General features: G+C 39.4%; 1 protein-coding gene across 1 annotated transcript in view; it reads right to left on the bottom strand.

The window, feature by feature from the left end:
* Window positions 1–14,742, bottom strand: part of ST3GAL1 (ST3 beta-galactoside alpha-2,3-sialyltransferase 1) — a 115,321-nt gene that overhangs the window by 75,497 nt on the left and 25,082 nt on the right. Inside the window, exon 2 of the mRNA XM_075270085.1 lies at window positions 10,842–10,898. The gene's annotated coding sequence lies outside the window, so the exon portion shown is untranslated. The remainder of the gene's footprint in view (window positions 1–10,841; window positions 10,899–14,742) is intronic.

The following is a 14,742-nucleotide window of genomic DNA, read 5'->3' as shown; positions in this document are numbered from 1 at the left end:
GGGAGGGAGGAAGGAAGGAAGGAAGGAAGGAAGGAAGGAAGGGAGGGAGGATGGAAGGGAGGGAGGGAGGGAAGGAAGGAAGGAAGGAAGGAAGGAAGGAAGGAAGGAAGGGAGGGAGGCAGGGAGGGAGGGAGGAAGGAAGGAAGGAAGGAAGGAAGGAAGGAAGGAAGGAAGGGAGGAAGGAAGGAAGGAAGGGAGGGAGGGAGGGAGGAAGGAAGGAAGGGAGGGAGGGAGAGAGGAAGGAAGGAAGGAAGGAAGGAAGGAAGGAAGGAAGGAAGGAAGGAAGGAAGGAAGGAAGGAAGGAAGGAAGGAAGGGAGAGAGGGAAGGAAGGAAGGGAGGGAGAGAGGAAGGGAGAGAGGGAAGGAGGGAAGGAGGGAGGGAAGGAAGGAAGAAAGGAAGGAAGGAAGGAAGGATGGAAGACAGGCAAGAAGGAAAAAAGGAAGGAAGGATTAGTCCAATCTCTATATGTTCTTGTGGATTTACTTCCAACTTTGGCTCAAAATACTCATATCTAGATATCCATTGGTAGGTTGTATATTTTATCGCACTAACTCAGACTTTGTTTTTCACTATCCATCTACATATATATCTTATCTATCTATCTATCTATCTATCTATCTATCTATCCGTCTATCTATCTATCTCCTATCTATCTATCCGTCTATCTATCTATCTCCTATCTATCTGTCTCCTATCTATCTCCTATATCTGTCTCCTATCTATCTATCTATCTATCTATCTATCTATCTATCTATCTCCTATCTATCTGATATCTACCTCTATCATATCCATCTACCTACCTATGACATAATTACAGTATCTATCTATCTTGGTATCCATCTATCTATTCTAATGTCATATCTATCTTACGCAGCCCCCTCCCCTTGCATTGCTAAATTTTACTAACCCCTCCATGTGCCCGGATTTAATTGCCCCGCTTTTCTATAGACAAGACCTGTCAGCAGAAGCCGCGGCACTCGACTCATACCTAGAGGAGCCAGACACCGCACAAAGGCTCAGAAAATAGAACAGCTGCCTGAAAAGCTTTCAGAGCCAAAATAACAGAGAGCGGCGGAGACAGAGTGTCAGAAATACTCCTGGAACACGAGTGACATAAAAAGGAGCAAAAAAAATAAATACATACATAAGAACACAATCGCTGGAAAATGGCTCCAATTATTAATTGGCTGGAGGCGGCGGAGGCTCAGCAAAATGGCTTCTAGTGATGTCGAGAAAAGAGCAATTATTTGGGCCTTTTAGGTTTTTAGTTTATTTTTTGTTATATTTTTTAGCTGCAAATTGGAGGTCAGATAAGGTAACGGCGCGAGACGGACGTGTCTATGGATGATATCAGAAAGCAGTGTACAGACTTTATGGACAGGGAATAAGTGGCCAATGGCTGGGTCAGGGGAACAGGTCACCCAAATCCTTCCGAAAACCTCCTTGTGAATGGAGCACCTAGTGCACTAGTTGTGTATAGTTGTATATATCTCATTATATCTCTCTGCAGTGTACAACACAAGCCACTGTATAGAAAACAAAATTCACTGCCTCGCCTTGTTTTACGCTTGGCCCGGTGACAGCGATTTATATTTTTCCCACAGAATTGTCCATTATGGTTTGTGTCGCTTTATGGGACATCAGGAATGAACTCTGGCAACAAGTGGCGGTAATTAATAACGTCAGCTAACAATACCGCTCATTCTAGGCGAAACTGGAGCTGACCGCCGAGAGTGTCCGACCATCTGCTGGACAGAAACGCTGTGACATTTTAGTGGGCACTGGAGGGTTATAATATATCACATGGATATTATAATAAATGAATACTACATTGTCATATCCCAAACATTGCCGCATAGTCCAAAAAGAACAAGGCACAAACCATATTCTGTAAATGAATGAATCTGACACTGCAATCCACAAAAACTGTAGCCAAAAACATTCCGACTGACAAATGGTCAAATACAAAATATTTTACAACAATATAACTACTATAATCCCGTGTCCAAGAATATAACTGCTATAATACTGCCCCTATATACAAGAGTATAACTACTATAATACTGCTCCTATGTACAAGAATATAACTACTATAATACTGCTCCTATGTACAAGAATATAACTACTATAATACTACTCCTATGTACAAGAATATAACTACTATAATACTACTCCTATGTACAAGAATATAACTACTATAATACTACTCCTATGTACAAGAATATAACTACTATAATACTACCTCCTATGTACAAGAATATAACTACTATAATACTACCTCCTATGTACAAGAATATAACTATTATAATACTACTGCTATGTACAAGAATATAACTACTATAATACTGCTCCTATGTACAAGAATATAACTACTATAATACTGCTCCTATGTACAAGAATATAACTACTATAATACTACTCCTATGTACAAGAATATAACTACTATAATACTGCTCCTATGTACAAAAATATAAATACTATAATACTGCTCCTATGTACAAGAATATAACTACTATAATACTGCTCCTATGTACAAGAATATAACTACTATAATACTACTCCTATGTACAAGGATATAACTACTATAATACTGCTCCTATGTACAAGAATATAACTACTATAATACTACTCCTATGTACAAGAATATAACTACTATAATACTACTCCTATGTACAAGAATATAACTACTATAATACTACTCCTATGTACAAAAATATAACTACTATAATACTGCTCCTATGTACGAGAATATAACTACGATAATACTACTGCTATGTACAAGAATATAACTACTATAATACTGCTCCTATGTACAAGAATATAACTACTATAATACTACCTTCTATGTACAAGAAAATAACTACTATAATACTACTCCTATGTACAAGAATCTAACTACTATAATACTACCTCCTATGTACAAGTGTATAACTACTATAATACTACTCCTATGTACAAGAATCTAACTACTATAATACTACTCCTATGTACAAGAATATAACTTCTATAATACTGCGCCTATGTACAAGGATATAACTACTATAATACTACTCCTATGTACAAAAATATAACTACTATAATACTACTCCTATGTACAAGAATCTAACTACTATAATACTACTCCTATGTACAAGAATATAACTTCTATAATACTACCTCCTATGTACAAGAATATAACTACTATAATACTACTCCTATGTACAAGAATATAATTACTATAATACTGCTCCTATGTACAAGAATATAACTACTATAATACTACTCCTATGTACAAGAATCTAACTACTATAATACTGCTCCTATGTACAAGAATCTAACTACTATAATACTACTCCTATGTACAAGAATATAATTACTATAATACTGCTCCTATGTACAAGAATATAACTACTATAATACTGCTCCTATGTACAAGAATATAACTACTATAATACTACTCCTATGTACAAGAATATAACTACTATAATACTACCTTCTATGTACAAGAAAATAACTACTATAATACTACTCCTATGTACAAGAATCTAACTACTATAATACTACCTCCTATGTACAAGTGTATAACTACTATAATACTACTCCTATGTACAAGAATCTAACTACTATAATACTGCCCCTATGTACAAGGATATAACTACTATAATACTGCTCCTATGTACAAGAATATAACTACTATAATACTACTCCTATGTACAAGAATCTAACTACTATAATACTACTCCTATGTACAAGAATATAACTTCTATAATACTACCTTCTATGTACAAGAAAATAACTACTATAATACTACTCCTATGTACAAGAATATAACTACTATAATACTACCTCCTATGTACAAGTGTATAACTACTATAATACTACTCCTATGTACAAGAATCTAACTACTATAATACTGCCCCTATGTACAAGGATATAACTACTATAATACTGCTCCTATGTACAAGAATATAACTACTATAATACTACTCCTATGTACAAGAATCTAACTACTATAATACTACTCCTATGTACAAGAATATAACTTCTATAATACTACCTCCTATGTACAAGAATATAACTACTATAATACTACTCCTATGTACAAGGATATAACTACTATAATACTACTCCTATGTACAAGAATATAATTACTATAATACTGCTCCTATGTACAAGAATATAACTACTATAATACTACCTACTATATACAAGAATATATCTACTATAATACTACTCCTATGTACAAGAATCTAACTACTATAATACTACTCCTATGTACAAGAATCTAACTACGATAATACTGCTCCTATGTACAAGAATATAACTGCTATAATACTGCTCCTATGTACAAGAATATAACTGCTATAATACTGCTTCTATGTACAAGAATATAACTACTATAATACTGCTCCTATGTACAAGAATATAACTACTATAATACTGCTCCTATGTACAAGAATATAATTACTATAATACTACTCCTATGTACGAGAATATAACTACTATAATACTACTCCTATGTACGAGAATATAACTACGATAATACTGCTCCTATGTACAAGAGTATAACTACTATAATACTGCTCCTATGTACAAGAATATAACTACTATAATACTGCTCCTATGTACAAGACTATAACTACTATAATACTACTCCTATGTACAAGAATATAACTACTATAATACTACTCCTATGTACAAGAATATAACTACTATAATACTACCTTCTATGTACAAGAAAATAACTACTATAATACTACTCCTATGTACAAGAATATAATTACTATAATACTGCTCCTATGTACAAGAATATAACTACTATAATACTACTCCTATGTACAAGAATATAACTACTATAATACTACCTTCTATGTACAAGAAAATAACTACTATAATACTACTCCTATGTACAAGAATATAATTACTATAATACTGCTCCTATGTACAAGAATATAACTACTATAATACTACCTTCTATGTACAAGAAAATAACTACTATAATACTACTCCTATGTACAAGAATATAACTACTATAATACTACCTCCTATGTACAAGTGTATAACTACTATAATACTACTCCTATGTACAAGAATCTAACTACTATAATACTACTCCTATGTACAAGAATATAACTTCTATAATACTGCCCCTATGTACAAGGATATAACTACTATAATACTGCTCCTATGTACAAGAATATAACTACTATAATACTACTCCTATGTACAAGAATCTAACTACTATAATACTACTCCTATGTACAAGAATATAACTTCTATAATACTACCTCCTATGTACAAGAATATAACTACTATAATACTACTCCTATGTACAAGGATATAACTACTATAATACTACTCCTATGTACAAGAATATAATTACTATAATACTGCTGCTATGTACAAGAATATAACTACTATAATACTGCTCCTATGTACAAGAATATAACTACTATAATACTACCTCCTATGTACAAGTGTATAACTACTATAATACTACTCCTATGTACAAGAATCTAACTACTATAATACTACTCCTATGTACAAGAATATAACTTCTATAATACTGCCCCTATGTACAAGGGTATAACTACTATAATACTGCTCCTATGTACAAGAATATAACTACTATAATACTACTCCTATGTACAAGAATCTAACTACTATAATACTACTCCTATGTACAAGAATATAACTTCTATAATACTACCTCCTATGTACAAGAATATAACTACTATAATACTACTCCTATGTACAAGGATATAACTACTATAATACTACTCCTATGTACAAGAATATAATTACTATAATACTGCTGCTATGTACAAGAATATAACTACTATAATACTACCTCCTATATACAAGAATATAACTACTATAATACTACTCCTATGTACAAGAGTATAACTACTATAATACTGCTCCTACGTACAAGAATATAACTACTATAATACTACTCCTATGTACAAGAGTATAACTACTATAATACTACCTCCTATGTACAAGAATATAACTACTATAATACTGCTCCTATGTACAAGAATATAACTACTATAATACTGCTCCTATGTACAAGAATATAATTACTATAATACTACTCCTATGTACAAGAATATAACTACTATAATACTACTCCTATGTACAAGAATATAATTACTATAATACTACTCCTATGTACAAGAATATAACTACTATAATACTATTCCTATGTACGAGAATATAACTACGATAATACTGCAACAAGATGTATTGCTCTTGTTAAACTTCAAAGAAAAAAAAAAAAAAAAAAAAAAAGAATTTCCTTGGCTCTGTACAGTGATTGTTATTAGTACATTACGTAATCTTCTTCTCGCCTCTGGTTAATAATGTGGTGTTATTGTTATGGATCAAAACAGGAAATTAAAACAGATAATATCTCAGAGAAGATAAAAGCCAATATTATTGTATTACTGCGAGCTTAAGACACTGACAATAAATACAGACGTCAAGTAATACATTCACTGTGGAAATGTGAGCCCTTTTGTACTAAAATGATTGAAATATATAGATAGATAGATAGATAGATAGATAGATAGATAGATAGGAGATAGATAGATAGATAGATAGATAGATAGATAGATAGATAGATAGGAGATAGATAGATAGATAGGAGATAGATAGATAGATAGATAGATAGATAGATAGATAGATAGATAGATAGATAGAACAGATGCCAGACCAGCAGACCTGTTAAGTATTGGGCTATGTACACACACATCAGGACCAGCCGCGCAGTAATACAGAGAATTTCTCGCATACACAGGGCCAAAAATAGACGTACAGTACTTGGTCATTTGAGGTTAATGGAAAAAGTCACTGCGAGGTGCGAACTGCGTCCTGAGACCGGAGAGATGTGGCAGGAGGACGATAATTGCATTTTTACTGACGGGAATTCTGAGTAAGACGCCTCGCTCTTATAGATGGCGGATAGTTTAGGATACTGGACTGTCATGGTGCGGAGCAGAACGTTCCCCTTCACTTTTCCCCACACCTTTCATGGTTAATGCCCCGCAGCATGTATAAGGTTGAGTTCACACTACTGTTGGTACAGTCCGTTGCTCTTATCCGCCATAGGTTATCCATTACGACTCAGAGAGGCACCTTGAACTCTACGCGTTTCAAAGCCTCACAGTGTATGAGTCAGAGCTGACATCGCAAGGTTTTCCCATCAGACTCGCTGATAACTAGACAATGCCAGCAATTATTAATCAGACGGACGCGAGTGTAACGAACCCTCAGCTGTGAAGTATGGAAGATTTGGGAGAATGTTTGACTAGACAAAGGAGAAACATTACAATGAAGGAATACATAAATATATCCTCTTTTTAGGATTGGACTAGTCTTAGTATCAGTTATTAATATTAGATCCGTGCGGTGCCACATCCAGGACCGGCGCAGATCAGATGTGCAGGATGAGGAGGTGCGCTGTACAAACTACAGTGGTGGGTTTTGGTATTGCAGCACTGTCCTGTAGACTTCAATGAGGCAGAGCTGCAGTACCAAAACCCACCACTATGCACTGAATTAACCGCGGAATCGGAAGATTTGGGGACAGAAAAGAAGTTTCCGTCTCTGCCTTCCATTGTTTTCCGGACAGAACAGATTCCTCCGTCCCCTAAGGGTATGTTCACACAGTGAAATTTGGCTCTGATACAATACAAAGGACAACAATGACCCCAGGACGTCCCCTATAAGCTGGGAAGGCCCACTTTTGGGTAGAGTTTGCATAAAATCCACCCATTTGGGGGTGGGGAAAAAAAAGTCTAATTTGGCAAAATTATTGCAGAAAATTGGGGAAAATTCCGACAATTCAGCGTCTCTCCAAAATTTGTTACAAAATTAAGAAAATGGACAGAATTTTTTCAAAAACATAAATCCAAAATGTCTTATTTTTGGCTGGAATGTCCATTTAAATGGACCTTAAAGGGAGTGGGGAAAACACAAATATTTGGAGAAAATTCAGATGGAGAAACAAAAGCCAAGTCCTTCCATCCAGGGGGGCAAAACCAAGAAATATATAACGGAAATATCTACATCTATAGTTCAGAAGCTCTTTCAATGGAAAGGGGGTGGGGACTATACAAATATCTGGGGTGGGTGGAGTTTAAAATTGGGGAAAATTTGGAAGGGAAACAAGAACCAATCCTGGGTAACAAAACTCTGCACTATAACAGGGGCCAAAGCTTTCCTTACTATGAGTCGGGCGGAAATATCTACACCCACGTATCAGAAGGTTTTTTTTATGTCAAGGGGGTGGGGACTATAAAAAATATCTGGGGTGGAGCTTAGAGTTCTAGAAAATTTGGAGGGGGAAACAATACCCTTCTATCCTGGGTGACAAAGCCCAGTAGCATAATAGGCGTCAGGATCTTCTAACGGAAATTACACCCACGTTCCAGCAGTTCTCTTTCTAGGCTGTTCCGCATATGGCGGCTACTTTTCTGGGATCCGTATGGCGGCTATATTTGACTTTCTAGAATATTACCGGAGAGGATTAGGCAGCGGGTTTGCTTCTTGCGTGTAACAACCTTCATTTTCCCTATGATAATGCGGAGCAGAGCTTAAAAGATTGAGCGGCCAATTATAGAGAGAGTCGTCGCTTCCTAATCCTCGGAAAGGAGCTAATATGTTCTTTAGGCCTAATCTCCGCTCACCCATTTTCACTGATTTAAATTATTATCCAATTTATCGATTGCACCAAGAAAAAAAATGTGACGTTAATGCGGAAAATCTTACCAAAAAAACGTAAAATCAAAATAAGGAGAAAAGGAGGAGGAATCTACACCGAGCGATAGAGGGAAGGGAAGAAACTTCCATGGAAACTGCTGGCTACAGGATAGATAGATAGATAGATAGATAGATAGATAGATAGATAGATAGATAGATAGATAGGAGCTAGATAGATAGGAGATAAATAGATAGATAGATAAATAGATAGATAGATAGATAGATAGATAGATAGATAGATAGATAGATATGATATTTCATCTATCAGTTTATGAAATTTTTAAAAGCATTTACACAGTGAAGCACGGGCACATCCTATGTGTGTGACGGATCCCTGTTGTTGTTTTACAATGAATTGCAAACGCAGGTGCAGTTTTACCCGACACCAACTGCACTGTGTGAATGCGCCTTAACAGACTCTGCACATGTTCTGTGCCATAACTCTGCACACTGCTATTGTGTAATATCGCTGAGAACCGTGCAGCAAACTCCATGTGGTTTTGGCTCTTTGGCTCTACTTGGCTTCCCCTGTACAAGTTATGCAGCCAAAAATCACAATGTAAACACTGCCATAACTACTATGCGTACAGGCAGCCCAGGGGGTATTCACATTGTACATTAGGGTGCAGTGGTAATTGCAAGACGTTGTGAGGATGTTTTTGTGTAGTTTCTTAATCTTACAGGTGAAACACGTTTTTTGGAGCGGGTTCTACAGGGAACAATTTTTTTTTTTTTTTACTTACTTTTTCCAGGGGTTTTTGTTGTACCTAGGCACTCCCGGCTGGTTCCAAACCAAGTTCAGATGATCGGAACCACCACCCAGCCTCCAAGTCACATGATCGGAACCAGCACCCAGCCTCCAAGTCACATGATCAGAACCACCACCCAGCCCCCAAGTCACATGATCGGAACCACCACCCAGCCCCCAAGTCACATGATCGGAACCAGCACCCAGCCCCCAAGTCACATGATCGGAACCAGCACCCAGCCTCCAAGTCACATGATCAGAACCACCACCCAGCCCCCAAGTCACATGATCGGAACCAGCACCCAGCCCCCAAGTCACATGATCGGAACCAGCACCCAGCCTCCAAGTCACATGATCAGAACCACCACCCAGCCCCCAAGTCACATGATCGGAACCAGCACCCAGCCCCCAAGTCACATGATCGGAACCAGCACCCAGCCTCCAAGTCACATGATCAGAACCACCACCCAGCCCCCAAGTCACATGATCGGAACCAGCACCTGACTCCCAGGTCACATGATCGGAACCACCACCCAGCCCCCAAGTCACATGATCAGAACCACCACCCAGCCCCCAAGTCACATGATCAGAACCACCACCCAGCCCCCAAGTCACATGATCGGAACCACCACTCAGCCTCCAAGTCACATGATCAGAACCATCACCCAGCCTCCAAGTCACATGATCAGAACCATCACCCAGCCTCCAAGTCACATGATCGGAACCAGCACCTGATCCCTGGTTCACTTGTTTGGAACCAGTAATCGAAAGACTCCCTTTAACATGTTGTATATGTAAAATTCGGAAACTGGACAAAGCACCAAAACGCACTCAGCTTTTATCGATGCAGTTTCTACAGCACTATGTGTACACACCCTTAGCGTATAGTCACACATTGCCATCAAATCACAGTTTAGTACCATCATTTCCACAAAATAATAGCACAGAGGAAATTTTATCAAGGTTTAACCCAAAATCTTCTGCTTTCGCCAGTAAGGTTTTGGAAATCGTAGCTTGTAAATTATATCTACGGAAACACCAGCGGCTTCCCCGTAGATATAATGGGAACCAAAAGTCAGCGGAGGAAAATTCTTTGAGCTTTCTGTTTAAAGCGCTGCTCCATCTTCGTCTGGAACGGTCTCTCTCCGCGTCTTCTTCCGCCGCTGGGTTCAAACCTCTACGCATGCGCATAATATTCTTTTACAGGAGTTACTGATAATTTTTTTTTTTTTTAAGGTTGTGTCGTAACTACAAATTGCGGCAGAAAATTCCGCTATTGACCCCATTAAATACTGCATTGCACCTCAGTGTCAGATTTTCTGGATTATAGAGACTGGTTTTACTTACATTGAGGGGTTTGTCACGTGTCGTCCGTGCGGCTGTGTTCGCAGAGTTCGCCGTATCCTAGGAAGAAGAGAGCGATATTAGTATATTGTATATACACCCTGTACAATATCTGTCCCATGCAGGATTTGGGTTGTCACTGCCCCGCACCCTTCAGACGGACCTCTACGAGGAAGACGTATGAAGATGACCATTAGTCTTAGGACGCGGCACCGCCGTACACCACCGATGCTTCAGGCCTATGGGAGTATTACGGGCCTCATTCAATAAACTGTATTTATACAAAACATAAATAACCCTTTAAATATGTCATCCAAACCAAGACCAAATGATGTCATATTCTGCCCAATTTATAGACGTTCTACATCATGTTTACCCCATTAATATTCATTTGTGACGCCATCCTCAAAATGGCCGCCATGAGTGCTCTGAGGGGTTGTGATGGCTACCATTGCTGGTCCAGTAATACAGTGGAGGAGGCATTGCAGGATAGTCAGGTAGATTTGCCATTCAGGACCCTAGGAAAGTTCAGTGATAACGCATATGGATGAAAGTTGTCATGGCTGTCACCCAACTTTCCCACAAACTAACAGCTTTGACATGGGTTGGGAATTCATTACCAAAATGGGGGACATGACAAATCACAAGAGGGTTTTTATTATATCTGTTGCTGGGAAAGTTGGGTCGCCACCAATATGGCCGCCATTGCAACGCGCTATTGTCACCCACCTTTCCTGGACTTCGTTATGGGAGCTGTATCCCTGCATGTTCAGGAAGATTTTCCATTCCCAACCCTAGGAAAGCTGAGTGGCAATCCATGGGTGAGCTGTAATGGCTACGTCACTGGTCACCCAGCTTTCCCAGAAACAGATAACAATTGTATTCAGTCTTCATCATCATAGCTCACTCATCTATTGCCACCCAGCTTTCCTGGATTATTTATGGGAGTGGGCGATGTACCCCTGCATAGTCAAGCTGATTTGCCATTCAGGGCAGTAGAAAAGCTGAGTGAAAGAGATGCTAGTGGCTACCAGCATGGATGTTATTTTACAGTCATCTTCTTTTAGGGTTGTCACTCAGCTTAACCAGGGTCCTGAATGGCATATCTGCTAAGTCATGCAGGCTTACATCTTCACCCCCACCACCCATAGAAGAGCAAGTATCCTATTCTGATCACCACCCAGCTTTCCCTTAGACAGAAAATGCCATTTCATTGTTTTTTTTTATTGCATTCTTGTAAAGCTGAGTGACCACCAACATGGCCGTCATTATAGGTCATTCATGGGCTTTCACTCAGCTTTCCCAGGATGTCATATGTGCTCAGTTGTGGATGTGTATTTAGGCCAATTTGCCATTCAGGACCCTAGGAAAGATCAGTGACAATCTCAGTGGGTGTCAATCACTCAACTTTCCCAGTCACATATTTGCTATATCATGGCAGTGGAAGATGTATCTCCATATCTTTAGGTGGATTTGCAATTCAGGACCCTAGAAAAGCTGACTGACTCGGATTCCATAATAGCAGCCGTATTGGTTGAGTCTCCAGGGTGGTGACCAGTAAGGCTACTAGGACAGATGCCTGTGTCGTCACTGATCTTTCCCAGTATCCTGAATGGCAAATCTCTCTAGTTCTGTTTGGATACATCCGCCACTAATCAACTAATCAAACATGACATGCAGGGTTCTGGGAAAGCCGAGTAATACCCCATCAACGAGTCTTATATTGAATATCACCCAGCTTTCCTAGGTGCAGATAGGGTAAATATAACTATATTTTCAGATTTTTGATAGCAAAGGGCTCAGTACTGATTAGGGATTTTTACGGATGTTTTATTGTCGCCCCGTCCCCATCAGAAGGTTACCCCCCTCCCCAATGTTCGCCATGTCATAGCGGCCCGCACCCCGCAGCGGTGACACTTCGATTTCAGAGACGCATAAATTGGCTCATTGTTCTTCATTTCGAGAGCAGATGACTATAATGACACTGGGAGGGAAGCGGCGGCTACAAACAAACACATTACGGCTCTGTCTGACTTATGACGGCTGCCCTATAAACATCGCTGATGGATTGTGTTCTCGCAACGTAAATTCATTTCCAACAAATTGGGAACGCGTACACGACGTAACATAAAAATATGGAAGGCAGATGAAGCAGAAGACATTGGAGATGGTGGCCAGATCTGTAAAGATGTAGCAGAGCTGAGTGCGCCATGTAACTCTGCAGGGCTGGGATATAATGCAGCACTCACTAGGATTACGCAGCAGGCCTAGGCCAAAGGTTTGTAGAGATGACACATATAGGGGCTTTCCATGGGAGGGGACATCAGTACTGGGGGGACACACCCTAATAATAGGACAACCCTAGAACGGGGACCCAAATCCAATACTGCCTGGTAGCATCAAGTATATCCGACCATAGACATGGGAAACCTATTGGCAGATCCTCCAACCAAACCGTGTCGTAACCCATCAGGGACCTACAAACTGGCATGGCCATACAGATTACATGACGGTCAAACCGGTTATTGGGGTTGCCTAACTAGGCAACTGCCCAGGACCCCATTTCTGATCCACAGCCCTGAACTTGAGGACAAACTAACCAAGAGAAACCTGAATGTACAGTCCCATTAACCCCTTCACTTCTGTAGCCACCTGGAAACATACAAATAAATCGCTCTCTACGCCAGACCACCAGGGATTATTAGGTTTAACCATTCACCACCCTAGACCACCAGGGATTATTAGGTTTATCCATTCACCACCCTAGACCACCAGGGATTATTAGGTTAAACCCTTCACTACCCTAGACCAACAGGGATTATTAGGTTAAACCCTTCACTACCCTAGACCAACAGGGATTATTAGGTTAAACCCTTCACTACCCTAGACCAACAGGGATTATTAGGTTAAACCCTTCACTACCCTAGACCAACAGGGTTTATGAGGTTAACCCTTCAGTACCCTAGACTACCAGAGATTATTAAATTAACCCCTCACTAGCCTAGACCACCAATGCTCATTAGGATAATACGCTTCACTACCCGAGACCACCAGGGATTATTAGGTTAACCCCTCACTAGCCTAGACCACCAATTCTCATTAGGATAATACGCTTCACTACCCGAGACCACCAGGGATTATTAGGTTAACCCCTCACTAGCCTAGACAACCAATGCTCATTAGGATAATACGCTTCACTACCCAAGACCACCAGGGATTATTAGGTTAACTCCTCACTAGCCTAGACAACCAATGATCATTGGGATAAAACGCTTCACTACCCTAGACCACCAGGGATTATTAGGTTAAACCCTTCACTACCCTAGACCAACAGGGTTTATGAGGTTAACCCTTCAGTACCCTAGACTACCAGAGATGATTAAATTAACCCCTCACTAGCCTAGACCGGCAATGATCATTAGGATAATACGCTTCACTACCCGAGACCACCAGGGATTATTAGATTAAACCCTTCACTACCCTAGACTAACAGGGATTATTAGGTTAACCCCTCACTAGCCTAGACAACCAATGATCATTGGGATAAAACGCTTCACTACCCTAGACCACCAGGGATTATTAGGTTAAACCCTTCACTACCCTAGACCAACAGGGTTTATGAGGTTAACCCTTCAGTACCCTAGACTACCAGAGATTATTAAATTAACCCCTCACTAGCCTAGACCGCCAATGATCATTGGGATAAAACGCTTCACTACCCTAGACCACCAGGGAAATTTCAGATTAAATCCTTCACTACCCTAGACTACCAGGTACCATGAACTTGAACTGTTCACAACTCAAGACCACCAGGGAATGTAAAATAAAACCGTTTACTCCACTAGACCAGCAAGGAGCATAGAATGAAACCCTTCGCTATGTAGAAGACATTCCCTACCCCCCA

Source organism: Leptodactylus fuscus, chromosome 4, assembly GCF_031893055.1.
Source record: "Leptodactylus fuscus isolate aLepFus1 chromosome 4, aLepFus1.hap2, whole genome shotgun sequence".
Lineage (NCBI taxonomy): Eukaryota > Metazoa > Chordata > Amphibia > Anura > Leptodactylidae > Leptodactylus > Leptodactylus fuscus.
This window is presented reverse-complemented; position numbering and strand designations above follow the sequence as displayed.